The sequence below is a fragment of the Octopus sinensis genome, linkage group LG21 (assembly GCF_006345805.1).
Source record: "Octopus sinensis linkage group LG21, ASM634580v1, whole genome shotgun sequence".
Taxonomy (NCBI): domain Eukaryota; kingdom Metazoa; phylum Mollusca; class Cephalopoda; order Octopoda; family Octopodidae; genus Octopus; species Octopus sinensis.
This window is the reverse complement of record NC_043017.1, coordinates 4885588-4900383: the sequence shown is the minus strand read 5'-3', so window position 1 is coordinate 4900383 and position 14796 is coordinate 4885588.

The window sequence follows — 14796 nt, the reverse complement described above, 5'->3', positions numbered from 1 at the left end:
TGTAATGGAATAATGATGGGAAGGTCATGGCTGGTATGACTCTACACACTCTCTTCCAGGGCCGAAACATTGCTGATTTGTAGAGTTATGTCAAACAACTATGGTCACATGTAAGATGGGTCCAGCTATCAACTGAGTCCATTGTAAAGATTACCAAAACAGTCAGGGCTGGATAAAGACCCCTACAGACCCTAAGCGCTTAAAAGATTTTGGTGCCCCCATAGATATGTAATTCAAAACATAAACAAAAATAAACCATAAAATAAATTTTTATTTTTCCTCCTCTTATTATTATTATTAGTTTTAGCAAACTAGACAAAATGCTTAGCAGGTATTTCACTCATTGCTACATTCCGAGTTCAAATTCCACCAAGGCTGACTTTGCCTTCCATTCTTGTGAGGTCGATAAATTAAGTACCAGTGAAATACTGGGGTCAATGTAATCAACTAGTCTCCCTCCCACCAAGTTTCAGGCATTATGCCTTTAGCAAAAAGCATTATTATTATTATTATTATTATTATTATTACTACCAGGATGACTACATCTACATCATCCCACCCACCCACCCTTTTCCCCCTTTTCTTAACCTTTGTATATTATTCTTAAACTCTTTTACTTGTTTCAGTCATTTGACTGTGGCCATGCTGGAGCACCGCCTTTAGTCAAACAAATCGACCCCAGAACTTATTATTATTATTATTGTTATTATTATTATCATTATCATTATTATTATTATCATTATTATTATTATCATTATTATTATCATTATTATTATTATTATCATTATTATTATTATCATTTTTATTATTATCATTATTATTATCATTATTATTATTATTATTATCATTATTATTATTATCATTATTATTATCATTATTATTATTATCATTATTATTATCATTATTATTTGTTGTTGTTGTTGTTGTTGTTGTTATTATTGCTGTTGTTTTAAACTTTAAAACCGTTCACCCAATGTGTCTGTCTCAAAACTGGATATAAAGATAAATGCTTTTCACAAAATCTGGCAAAAATATAAAAATATGAGAAAAAAAAAGCTAAAAAGACCTCCTCTCCACCACCACCCCTGCCCCCACACTTCACTTCCTTCCCTTCTTTCCTCCTATCTTTCGTCCTACAAAACACATCCATTAGGCTTCTTTCTTTCTTTCTTTCTTCTTTCTTTCTTTCTTTCTTTCTTTCTTTCTTTCTTTCTTTCTTTCTTTCTTTCTTTCTTTCTTTCTTTCTGAAAACAAACAAACAAACACACACAAAAGGAAAAAAAAAACCTATCGTTTGTTTTGTAGTAATAATTAAGAAATTAGTTATTTATTGATTGGAATAAGTTATGTTAACTAATTAGCAACAAATTATTTACTTGGGTGGTGGTGGTGGTAGGAGTGGAAAAAGAGGAGGAGGAGGAGTAGAAAGGAGGGAGGGGTGACAGAAATCAGCATAAAGCATGCATGAGTGGTTTCAACCACACTTGAGTACTTTGTATATATAATTAAATCACTTCACATAACTTACAGGGTGTATATGTGTGTATGCGCATATATGTGTGTCTGTGTATACACGCACAGACACACAGAAAGTTAAGTGGGATAGTTATGCGCATAAATCAAGACAAAAATCTGTTTTGTTTTGCAAAAGACAAAAAACAAGAGTTCTTTTGAAAAACTCTTGTGTCTAATCAAGCGTGAAGTCGACAATTACCAGACAAACAAAGAATAAAAACAAATTATCTTAACAAAGTGTGAATGCAATCATGCATGCCTAAACATATATGGGTTTCAAATTTTGGCACAAGGCCAGTAATTTCAGGGGCGGAGGGTAAGTTAATTATATCAATGCCACCAGCACTTGTCTGGTACTTTAGTTTATCGCTGCCCACCTCACCTGCCCCCACAAACAGATAAAAGGCAAAGTCGACCTGGGTAGGATTTGAACTCCACTCTTATATCTTTATTGCCCACAAGGGGCTAAACATAGAGGGGACAAACAATGACAGATAAAGGGATTAAGTCAATTACATCGACCCCAGTGTGTAACTGGTACTTTATGTATCGATCCCAAAAGGATGAAAGGCAGAGATGACCTCGGCAGAATTTGAACTCAGAACATAACGGCAGACGAAATACCACTAAGCATTTCGCCCACCTTTGCTAACATCTCTGCCAGCTTTGTCGCCTTTTTGAACTCCACTCTGCTGAGTGGTTGGTGTTAGGAAGGGCATCCAGCTGTAAAAATCATGCTAAGAGGGTCACAGAAGTCTGGTGCAGGCTTCGGCTTGTGAAACCATCCCAACCATGCTAGCATGGGAAGAGGATGTTAAACGATGATGATGGGTGTAAAGAGATAGAAGAGATTCGCTAATTACTTTACAGGGTATACGGACAATTTGTCGACAGACAGTTGGCTGACAGACAACTTACAGACAGGACAATTGGTCATATGGTGAAATCCTGTTGCCCGACGTAGGGTGTTCCAGCAGCCACCCTCTTGACCCAGGACTGCACAATCTCCTCCAGGCACTTGATGTAGGCCACCGTGTTGAGTCTGAGGCCATGTAAGAATTGTCTGTTGGCAAATTATCTGCACACGCTTTAAAGAGTGTGCTGGGTTATTTTTATTGAGGCGCCAGTACTAGTGAGGATGAGGATGCCTGGTGATCCGCTTGACAGAAGGGGTCCCCACTGCCCTAAAGCATTTCCATTTATTTAAGGTAACTGATCAAGTGGAATAGAAAGTGAATGGAGATGGTGCTAAGGTGAGAATAATAAGGAAAATAGATTGAGATGACAGCACGGAAAGAGAACTGGGAGAGACAGTGATGGCAAAGAGTGATGAGTGAGAGATTAAAGACAAAGTATAATGAGAAAAACAGTATCAATAGAGGGTAATGGAAGAGAGACAATAATGGCAGCTGCAAATTTGCAGGTAAGAAAGACAGAGAGAGAGAGAAATGAGAGAGAGAGAGAGAGAGCAAGAGATCAAAATTAGAGAGAGAGAGAAAGTGTGTAATGACATAGTATAATGTGAAAGACAGCAACAGCAGAGAGTAAAAGAAGAGAGACAATAATGGCAGTTACATATTTGCAGGTGAGAGAGACAGACAGACAGACTGATAGAGAGAGTGAGAGAAATAGAGAGAGAACAAGAGATTAAAATAAGAGAGAGAGAGAAAGTAATGACACAGTATGAGAAAGACAGCAACAGCAGAGAGTAAAGGAAGAGAGACAATAATGACAACAACATATTTCCAGGTAAGAGAGAGAGAGAGAGAGAGAGAGATGGATAGTTGTAAAAAATGTAATGGAGATTAGTAATGAGTGCTCCAGGGATGGGGGAGGAGACAAGATTGGTGACTAGCAGTATGGAGGCAAGGAGGAGCACATCACAAATGACAGCAGTGGTGGTGGTCGTGGTGGTGGTGGTCGTGGTGGTGGTGGTCGTGGTGGTGGTGGTAACGTTAGCAGAGAAGAAAATCTTGAAGAGCATCAATAAAAATCTTCCATCTGTGAGAAAATGGATGTCACATCTCAAAGACAGGGAATTCTATTGATTAAATATCAATGAGACATTCTCAACCATTTTCACTTTTCTGTGAGATTTGATGCTTTTTTCTATGAACCAGAGATTACTTTCCATAGAAAATAAAATTAACTTCTCCCATATTAAAAGAACTCTACTTAATTGTCATCTACAGATTAACAATCATCTTAGACTGCCAAACGCTTCTCAGAATGGTTTGACCAACATCACAGTCAGTCGACCAGCTAGAAATAGCAGCCAAATCTCTCATGAATAATACCATTGTCATCATTTATTTGTGTCCACTTTTCCCCTGCTTTCATAGATCAGACAGAATTTATTGTGGCAGATTTTCCTGTGGCCAGATGCCCTTCTGGTCACCAACCCTCACCTGTTTCCTGAGGAAGGTAATTCCCACCACCCATAACCAGGTATGTTTACATGAAAAATTAGAAATAAAGGACACCCCACCCCCGACTTGCATGATGGAGACACATATTTACAATTATGTGATGTCAAGCCTACACACACCTCTCCATACATACATACATACATACATACATATATATATAATATATATATATATATACTGTTGTGTCTGGGGAGAGTCATTTTCTTTTTGTGCCTTACCACTAAAATTTCCACTTTTTTCTTATTTTTATTTTCCTAAAATTTTCATTGCATCTTGCAACCTTTTCGATAGTCTTGACTCTATAAGGCACAAAAAGAAAATGACTCTCCCCAGACACAACAGAATATGCTTCAACACACAAACTCATATAAAGAATCTTGCAAACCAAATCATTACCGTATCCATTTTGAGATGTTCTGTGTTTCTTTCAGTTAATTTTAAATATAACAAAGAATTTAGTAAAATAATTTAGTCATCATTAAGCTAGTGTTAGGAGCACAAATTGTGACTAAGGTTTGGTGGGAGATTTTAATTCAGAACTTTTGAAAACAATACATTTCTACTACAGAACCAGAGGCAGTTTCAGCCGGGTTAGCACCAAAAAGGTTAATAAAAAAAATAATAATAATAACAATAATAATAGTAATAATAATAATAATAATAATAATAATAATAACTTCTGATCTTAACTGATTGGAAGTGTTATCATGTACATTGTTTTGTCTTGGTATAAAAGATGGGCTACAGCAAATATTCTGCTCAATACCACAGATTTGCTTGTCAGTTGTTTGACCTTAACCAGTTGAGCATGTCCCTTAGTGGCTGACGATATGTGCATCTCTGATCACGAGCAGAAGTAGTGGGGGAGCATCATAGCCATGTGTTGAGAGGGATTCTTTGGGATTTGAATAGTTCACCTCTGGAAACATGGGTGGTTCTTTCAACATCCTTAAGCAACCCTATTCAGGGACCGTTTGAGCGGGATGGGCTACTCAACCTGAAGAAAATTCTAACTGGGCCCCACCTGCAAGGTCATGTGCTGTTTATCTTGATATGAGATCACCATGTCGCGCACATATGGTTGTGATGCATGTGCCTGGTGTACCTTTATCAGACGGGTAGTCATGATGGGTATATTGGGCTTCGTATATTTTACCCCAGTGTCACTTTGATGGCATGAACTGCTCTCTCACTCAATAATAATAATAATAGACGTGATCCATCCAACATTTTGCACAGATTATAGGATTCATGATTTGCAGGGATAATTGGTTGCTATTTCTACCAGGCTGGTCAACCACATGATGGCACCACATTCATAATTGATTGGTCTTTGTTCTTGGAACAAACGAAGCATGAAATATATTAACAATTTCAAAAAATACTCCTTACTTTTTTAACTCTGGGCCTCACCCCTCATCATTCATCACTCACCATTCACCACTCACCATTTTACCAAATCATCACCATTCCTCCTCCATCTTTGAAAAAAATTAGTTGAATGTTTTGAAGAGAGATAAAGAAGGTTGGCCAAATTCCAGAAGATTTAAACTATTTATTATTTTTATTTAAATAATTTAACATTAACGATATCTGGTTTCATTGCTGCAACAGACCGAAGCGATTCCTTACAATTGGTTCATGCAACACTGCACAAGAACGGCAGCGAAAGAATGGCAATAAATGGCTATTATGGAAATGTAAAATTCTTGTTTACATGATTCTGAATAGGACAGTGGGACGATGATGATGATGATGGTGATGAGGGTGATGATGATGGTGGTGAGGATCATGGTAATGATGATGGTGATGATGATGGTGGTGGTGGTGATGATGATGATGGTGGTGATGATGATGATGATGGTGATGATGATGATGGTGGTGAGGATCGTGGTGATGGTGGGAGTGGTGGTGATGATGATGATGATGGTGGCGGTGGTAGTGGTGGTGGTGATGGTGGTGATCATGATGATGATGGTGGTGGTGGTGATTATGATGATACAATGATGATGATGGTAATGATGGTGATATGATGGTGATGATGATGATGACGATAGTGGTGGTGATGACAATGGTTGTGGCATACTATGATGGCGGTGGTAGGGGTCGGAGGCCACTGTGGTAGTGGTGCTGATACTGATGGTTAGAAATGATGACGATGGGATTGATGATGATGATGATGACAGTAACAGTGATATTGATGATGATGATTGCATCAGTTACATAATAACAAAAAAAAAAAAAAAAAAAATTGGAAATCAATAATCGATGAGGAAGGTTTCAACTTTACCGATAACCATTCTAGTAATGATGGTGATGATGATGATGATAACAACCATGATGATGAAGATGATTATGGTGATGTGGGAATGACGATGAGGATGATGGTGACTGTCAATGACGATGGCAATGATGATGATGATGATGGCGGTGGTGGTGATGACAATAACGATGATGATGACAGTGTATATATGTATGCATGTGTGTGTATATATATATATATCATCATCATCATCATCATCATCATTTAGCGTCCGTTTTCCATGCTAGCATGGGTTGGACGGTTCAACTGGGGTCTGGGGAGCCCGAAGGCTGCACCAGGCCAGTCAGATCTGGCAGTGTTTTCTAAGCTGGATGCCCTTCCTAACGCCAACCACTCCGAGAGTGTAGTGGGTGATTTTATGTGCCCCGACACAGGTGCCAGACGAGGCTGGCGAACGGCCACGCTCGGATGGTGTTTTTATTGCCACCACCGACACAGGTGCCAGACGAGGCTGGCAGACGGCCACGCTCGGATGGTGTTTTTTATGTGCCACCGACACAGGTGCCAGATGAGGCTGGCGGACGGCCACGATCGGATGGTGTTTGTTACGTCCCCAAAGCACGGAGGCCAGTCTATGCGGTACTGGCTACGGCCACGTTCGGATGATTTTCTTGTGTGCCACCGGCACTGGTACCACAAAGATACAAATTCTATTGATGTTCATCTATTTTGATTTGATTTGATTTGATTTTCACTTGCCTCAACAGGTCTTCACAAGTGTCACAAGAAGGAAGGTATGCACAGGTGGACTGACTACGTCGCAGGTAGGGGCCACGGTTTATGGCCTGACTAGTCTTGCCGGGTCTTCGGATGGTGTTTTATGTGCCACCACACAGGTGCCAGATGAGGCTGGCGAACGGCCACGATCGGATGGTGTTTGTTACGTGCCCACAGCACGGAGGCCAGTCGATGCGGTACTGGCTACGGCCACGTTCGGATGGTTTTCTTGTGTGCCACCGGCACTGGTACCACAAAGATACAAATTCCATTGATGTTCATCTATTTTGATTTGATTTGATATACATATATATATATATATAGACATGTGTGTGACTTTGTGTCTGTTTGTCCCCTACCACCATCTGTTGATGTGTTTACGTCCCTGTAACTGAGCGGTTCGGCAAAAGCGACTGATAGAATAAGTACCAGGTTTTAACAGAAAAAATATACTACTGGGATCAATTCATTCAAATAAAAATTCAAAGCATTGCTGCAGCATGGCCGGGATGCTAGTAAGTGATAAAAGACAAATTACAGAAGCAGGCATGGCTGTATGGTAAGAAGTCTGCTCTAACGTCCACGAGGTCTTAGGTTCAGTCCCACCGTGTGGTACCTTGGGCAAGTATCTTCTATTATAGTCCCAGGCCTTGTGAGTGGATCTGGTAGATAAAGCTTGAAAGAAGCCAGTTGCGTGTGTGTGTGTGTGTGTGTGTGTGTGTGTTTGTGCATATATATGAGTGTGTCACTGTTTCTTTGTTTTTACATCACATGGTGGTTGTAAACAAGAGTCACCATCATACAAGCAGTGTCGTTTGTTTCCAGTCTGCTGGAAAAACATGTCTGGCCACGGGGAGATGTTATCTTGTTTGGAAGCAGATGAGGGTTGGCAACAGGGAGAGCATCCAGCCGTAGGAAAATCTGCCTTGATAGATTCCATCCGACCCATGCAAGCAGAGAAAAGTGAACATTAAGACAATGATGATGATGATTATGATGATGAATAACAGAATCAATACCAAGAAATGTTCCATGCCAATGATGGACAACTGAACTGGACCATTGACCACAAATATATTCGGTTCAGAACTTACTAGCGTCATTATATCATATTCTAACCCTGAGTAACTTTCCTGGTTTTATTTTTCCTTACATAAACAGCACCACTCACCACCACTACCACCACCATCATCATCATCATCAACCCCACACTTCACGGTTCAATGATTAGCAGTAACAAAAGCAGCCAACTGTAAAAACAATTGCTGCAACATATTAACAATGGAAGAAATATCTTAATCATGCAAGCTGAGAAAACTCCTTTATCTTGCTTTAAATTTCAAGCAGGCTGCATATATACATTCACACACACACAAACACACACATATTCACACACATAAATATGTGTATGTTTGTGAGACGCCAGCTGCAATAACCGTATATAAGTAGAAAGATGAATGATAATAAGCGTAAGGAAACTATTTGTATTAAAAGATGCGTATACAATCACATGATGTAAATAAGTCTTATCTTTACAGCTGTTTCGAATAATCAATGACTACTTGATATAATACTGAGGTACAATACTGAGGCAATATTGTAGCTATACATGTAGACAAACCAAAGTATCAACTAGTACAATTTTTGATAGCTCTGTGCGGTTCATAAGTACATTATCGTAATTGAACAGACAGTCCCACGGGAAGAGGGGTGTAATGAGGCCCATGAATGGAAGCTTGCCAAATGAGAGAGCCTTCTGCAGGATTGCAAGGAGAAGGGATGGCAGGTATGGTTTTTCCCTGTCGAGATTGGCTGTAAGGGATTTCCTGCTCAGCTGGCATTGAGGATGCTTACAGCCATTCGAACGAGAAGTAAGGAGCAAAGCGTGGCTGTGTGCAGGATGGGAGAGACAGCTGAAAGATCCTTTCACTGGCTTTGGAGCAAGAGAGAGGAATTAAGCTGGAAGCCAGGAGATGAGGAGCAGTGACATGACCACCTCTGCTGAACCATCAACGGAAGAATGTTACAGTTCGGGGTCTAATAACATCAGTTCCTCCTGGCCAAGGCTCCATTCACTTTGGTGAATGGAAAAAGTACCACCTTAAGGCTTTTCTGTTTATCATCATCATCATCATCATCCAGTGTTTTAAATCTGGGTCAATTTAATGTTTGATTTATGAGATTTTTAGAATAATAATTATAAGATATTTAATTAATTTCTATGCGGTTATTATAGATAATATCTTTTCACTATTGATGGAATAACTAGATAGCAGTTTGTCTCTAAATTATATATATATATATTATATATATATATATATATATAAAGGAGAGTTCACGAAAAAAACAAAAGACAAAGACAGGTGGTGCAGAAAACAAACAGATGTATTAGTATAATGCTCAGGAATTGAAAAAGTTTTTTATAGGTTTTGAGCCTACGCTCTTCTACAGAAAGGGACATGGAAAAAAAACGAGAGAAACAGGGAGAGAAAAAATGTATGTAGTGATATATATATATATATATATATAATATACACACACACGACAGGCTTCTTTCAGTTTTCATCTACCAAGTCCACTCACAAGTCTGGCTGGCCCAAGGCTATAGTTGAAGACACTTGTCCAAGGTACCACGCAGTGGGACTGAACCTGGAATCATGTGGTTGGTAAGCAATCTTATCGTACAGTCACGAACGAATCAACAACTTCAATTGAATTAATGAAGGTGTTGTTGTGTTGATGCTTTAATAGAGAAGTGAGGAGCTAAGCAATGATGTTCATGTTTTTACAGAGATGTGAATAGATGTGTTGTGATGTTCATTCCTTTCCCCACATATTGATAAGTGCTTTACAGCCACAACTGAAAAATCAAAACTGCATCACAAACCCAGGACTTCTGTTTACCAAACTCTCAGCCAAGTGAGAGAATCAGGAATTAGTTTATCAAATGTTGAAGGAATGGAGAAGAATAATATTTCAATGGTTTAGAAATTAAAAGTGGAACAGTTCTAAGTTAAGACACGTATCTTTTTTGGAAGTTTTTTTGACTTTGTTGTTGAGGAATTCTTGAGTGCCAAACCTATATCTCATATCTTTGGCATTGGAACAATTCTGTTGGTTTGGCTTAAACAAAGTGACAACACAAACAAGAAAGAAAGTGAAAGAGAGACACAAACGATCAAAGAATATGAGAGAGGGGGAGGGGGGAGGAAGAAGGAGGAGAATAGAAGAAAAAAAAGAAGAGAGATAAAGGGAGTGATAGGGAGAGACAAAAAAAAAGTAAAGAGAGAAAGAACCAAAGGATGGAGAGAAGGAAAGAAAGAGAAAGAAAGCATGAAAGAAAAATGATAAAAGAGAAAAGAAATAAAGAGAGAAAGGAAGACAGTGAGGGAGAATGAAAGACAAAAAAAGACAAAAAATAAAGAGAGACAAAAAAGAGAGAAAGCAAGATGGCTTATTGTGTCTCTTACCTTGTGTACATCTTCTATGGTTTTGTTGTATTGTGTTCTCTTTTATACTCTCCAAAGTATCGTAACCCCAGAATTTCTCAAACTCATCCCTTCCTCCGTCAACACGGATCCTCGGAAGGTCTTTGTAGCCAATGTCTTTGGCTTGCTGCAAAAACAGAAAAGGAAACAATGTCAGGAGTTAGAAAACCAAATTGTACACACGGGTGTGTGTGTGTGTGTTGTGTGTGTGTGTGTGTGTGTGTGTGCGTGCGTGCATGTGTGTGTGGCTGCATCCATTTCTACAATAAATATTTTACCATCGACTTCAATGCCCTCGGTGAGTAAACAAACACTTGTGTACTCGATGAGTACAGACCTTATAGCATTTCTAGTAAACAATTCTGTACTCGCTTGGAGAGTACAGACCTTATAGCATTTTTAGTAAACAATTCTGTACTCGCTTGGAGAGTACAGACCTTATACCATTTTTAGTAAACAATTTTGTACTCACTTGACATAATAGACATAATTATGCCACAAGTCATAGTTCATCCGAAACAGCTGTCAAGATCAGACTATTACATCATTTCTTTTATCAGTTTATATTCCATGTAAATACACTAGCCTACTTTGTTTATCTGCTTTCTTCATTTCTGTAGACACACACAAACACACACACAGACACACACACATTTATATATAGGCAAGAGATTTCTATTACAGCCTTGAGCCAGCCAATGCCTTGTGAATAGAATTAATAGACAGAAACTGTATGAAGGCCACTATGTGTGTGTGTGTGTGTGTGTGTGTGTGTGTGAAGAGGCAGGGCATAGACAGAAAAACCAAAAATGGTCATGATGATGATGATTATGATGATAATGACGATGATGGTTATGACGATGATTATGATGATGGCAGCAACAATTATGATGAAAATGATTATGATGATGGCTATGATGATTATGATGATGATAATGATAGCAATGATGATTTTATATTTATACTGAGCCAAACAGTGGGTATATAATACAGTGAAATGTATAGAAATAAATTTTCAAAGTGAGTACGACTACACCCAATGTCACCCACCCTCGGGGGTACTCACCCCTGAGAATAATGCTTCAATAGTTTTCTTCATCTCCACCTGTTGTTAGCTTCGATGACAACAAAGGCTTCATTGATGTGAGTTATGAAAGCAAACATTCATACATGTCAGACCCAGCATACTTCACTCATCTTCCCCGGGTACCACACAACCGTTATCTCTCTTCCACCTCCACTCACTGACCTAATCATCAATAATAATAATAATGATGATGATGATGATGATGATAATAATAATAATGATAATAATAAGTAGCTTCATTGATGTAAGATATAAGTGAAATGTTAAAGCATGTGTATGAATGTGATTAGCACAGTTCTACACAGTCGGGCATTTGTTGTAGTTGAATAATGACTTTGTTGTTGTTGCTGTTGCTGTTGTTGTTGTATGGGCTTTTTTCTTGGTGAGATGAGGGTAGAAGGAAAAGATATATATATATATACACACATATACACATACATTCACATTTAGCTCTTTTTCTCTCTCTCTCTCTCTCTTTCTTTCCAAGAGTAGTCATGTGGTAAGAAATTTGCTTCCCAACCACATGGTTCCAGGTTCAGTTCCACTGCATGGCACCTTGGGCAAGTGTTTTCTACTATAGCCTCAGGCTGACCAAAGCCTTGTGAGTGGATTTGGTAGAGAGAAACTGAAAGAAGTCTGTTATATATATATATATACAACAGACTTCTTTCAGTTTATATATATATATGTCCGTCCAACCCATGCCAGCATGGAAAGCGGACACTAAACGATGATGATGATGATGAAAGTTAATCCAAACAAGAAAGCACAAAAAAAACACAACAACGCAAGGACGTGGAACAAATATAGTATTATTGGACGCTCAGGAAAGAAGGAAAGAAGGAGAGTTTAACGCTTCGAGCGGAGCTCTTCATCGGAAACATAGGAGAAGGAAAGATCCAGAGAAGGGAAGACAGAGGAAAAAAAATCGCCAACAGTACACACGAGGTCACATTTTGAAAGCAACATATATATATATATATATATATATATATAATATATTTTTGTGTGTGTATATATATATATATATACTTTATTTAAAAGCAGCAGAAATATAACAAAAGCTGTTACTCAGAGTTTCACGTTCCCATTCGGTCATGAACAACCATGAGATTTGACCTAGAAAGTTCCCTTCCTAGGCACAAGTCCAGGCAAGGTTGTTTATGGAAGACCTACAGTCACCCATGCATACCAGCCTCTTCTTCCCACATCACCGATGTTATCCGAGGGAAAGGCAAAAATGGCCGATACAGCTTGGCACCAGTGACGTTGCAATTCATTTCTAGAGCAGCGTGAAATAAAGTGTCTTGCTCAAGAACACAACACATGGCCTGGTATGAGAATTGAACTTACTACTTCATGATCATGAGCCTGACCCTCCAACCACTGAGCCATGCACCTTCACATATTTTAAGTGAGGAAGTTGTATTTTAGCCTTTGGCACACTACATTTTTTCTAGAACTGTTTTCCCTGGCACTGCTCTGTTACTTCATCCTCATCATCATTTAACATCCATTGTCCATGCTGGCATGGGTTGGACTGTTTGACCAGAGCTGGCAAGTTGGGCAGGGCTGCACCAAACTCCAGTCTGATTTTGCACAGTTTCTATGGCTGGATGCCCTCCCTAATGTCAACCACTCTACCAAGTGTGCTGGGTGCTTTTTACGTGGAACTGCACTGGTGCTTTTACATGGTGCCATATGAGCACTTTTAGGTGGCACCACATTCGACTCTTCTACATGGCACTGCACAGGCACTCCTAAGTGGCACACCATGGACACTTTTATATGGCACCGCCATGAGTCCTTTACATCACCAGAAGGACCGGTGTTAACATTTCTGCTGAGGAGTATAGGTCTTCTTCAGTAGAGGGGAGAAAACTCATATGGTAACATTATGCACCTACAAAGTGCTAAAGGTTAATACAACAGATGTGGTACAGAGGTACACAGTTGTACTACACAGTGGGTTAACTAACAGAATATGGTAATGAATAAAGATATTTTTAAATCATGCAACAATATTGTGTAAGTATACTATTTACTCTTTTACACTTTTACTTGTTTCAGTCATTTGACTGTGGCCATGCTGGAGCACTGCCTTTAGTCGAGCAAATCGACCCCAGGACTTATTCTTCTATCGGTCTCTTTTGCTGAACTGCTAGGTTACGAGGACATAAACACACCAGCATCTGTTGTCAAGCGATGTTGGAGGAACAAACACAGACACACAAACATATACACACACATAAATATACATATATATATACATATATATGATGGGCTTCTTTCAGTTTCCGTCTACCAAATCCACTCACAAGGCTTTGGTCGGTCCGAGGCTATAGTAGAAGCCACTTGCCTAAGGTGCCATGCAGTGGGACTGAACCCGGAACCATGTGGTTGGTAAACAAGCTACTTACCACACAGCCACTCCTGCACCTATACGTATGTATTTATGCAGTTAAATACACTTTTGATTCTACAGCCTACACCAGTGTGTATATATACAATGTGAATATACATTAAGTATGTATAATTATAAGTGTTGTCTGTAATAGACAGACAGACAAGAATGGATAGCTAGGTAGAAAGAGAGTGAGACAGACAGAGAGACGGATAAATAGATGGACAGATAGAGAGAGAGAGAGAATAGAAAGAGATGGATAAATAGATAGAGAGAGAGAGAGAGAAGATGGATAGATAGATAGAGAGAGAGAGAGAAAGATAGATAGATAGAGAGAGAATAGAAAGAGATGGATAAATAGATAGAGAGAGAGTGAAGATGGATAGATAGATAGATAGAGAGAGAGAGAGAGAGAGAGAAAGAGAGACAGACAGAGAGATAAATAGATGGATAGATAGATAGATATAGAAAGAAAAAGAGAGACAGAGACAGAGATGGATAGATAGATAGATAGATAGATAGATAGATAGATAGATAGATAGATAGATAGATAGATATAGAGAAAAAGAGAGAGACAGATAGAAACAGATAAATAGATGGATAGAGTGATAGATATAGAAATAGATAGATAGATGGATAGATAGATAGAGAGAGAGAGAGAGAGAGAGAGAGAAAGAAAGAGAAAGAGAGACAGACAGAGAGATAAATAGATAGATAGATGGATGGATGGATGGATGGATACATACATACATACATACACACACAAACACACACACACACATACATACACACACAAACACATACATACATACATACGTACATACAGACATACA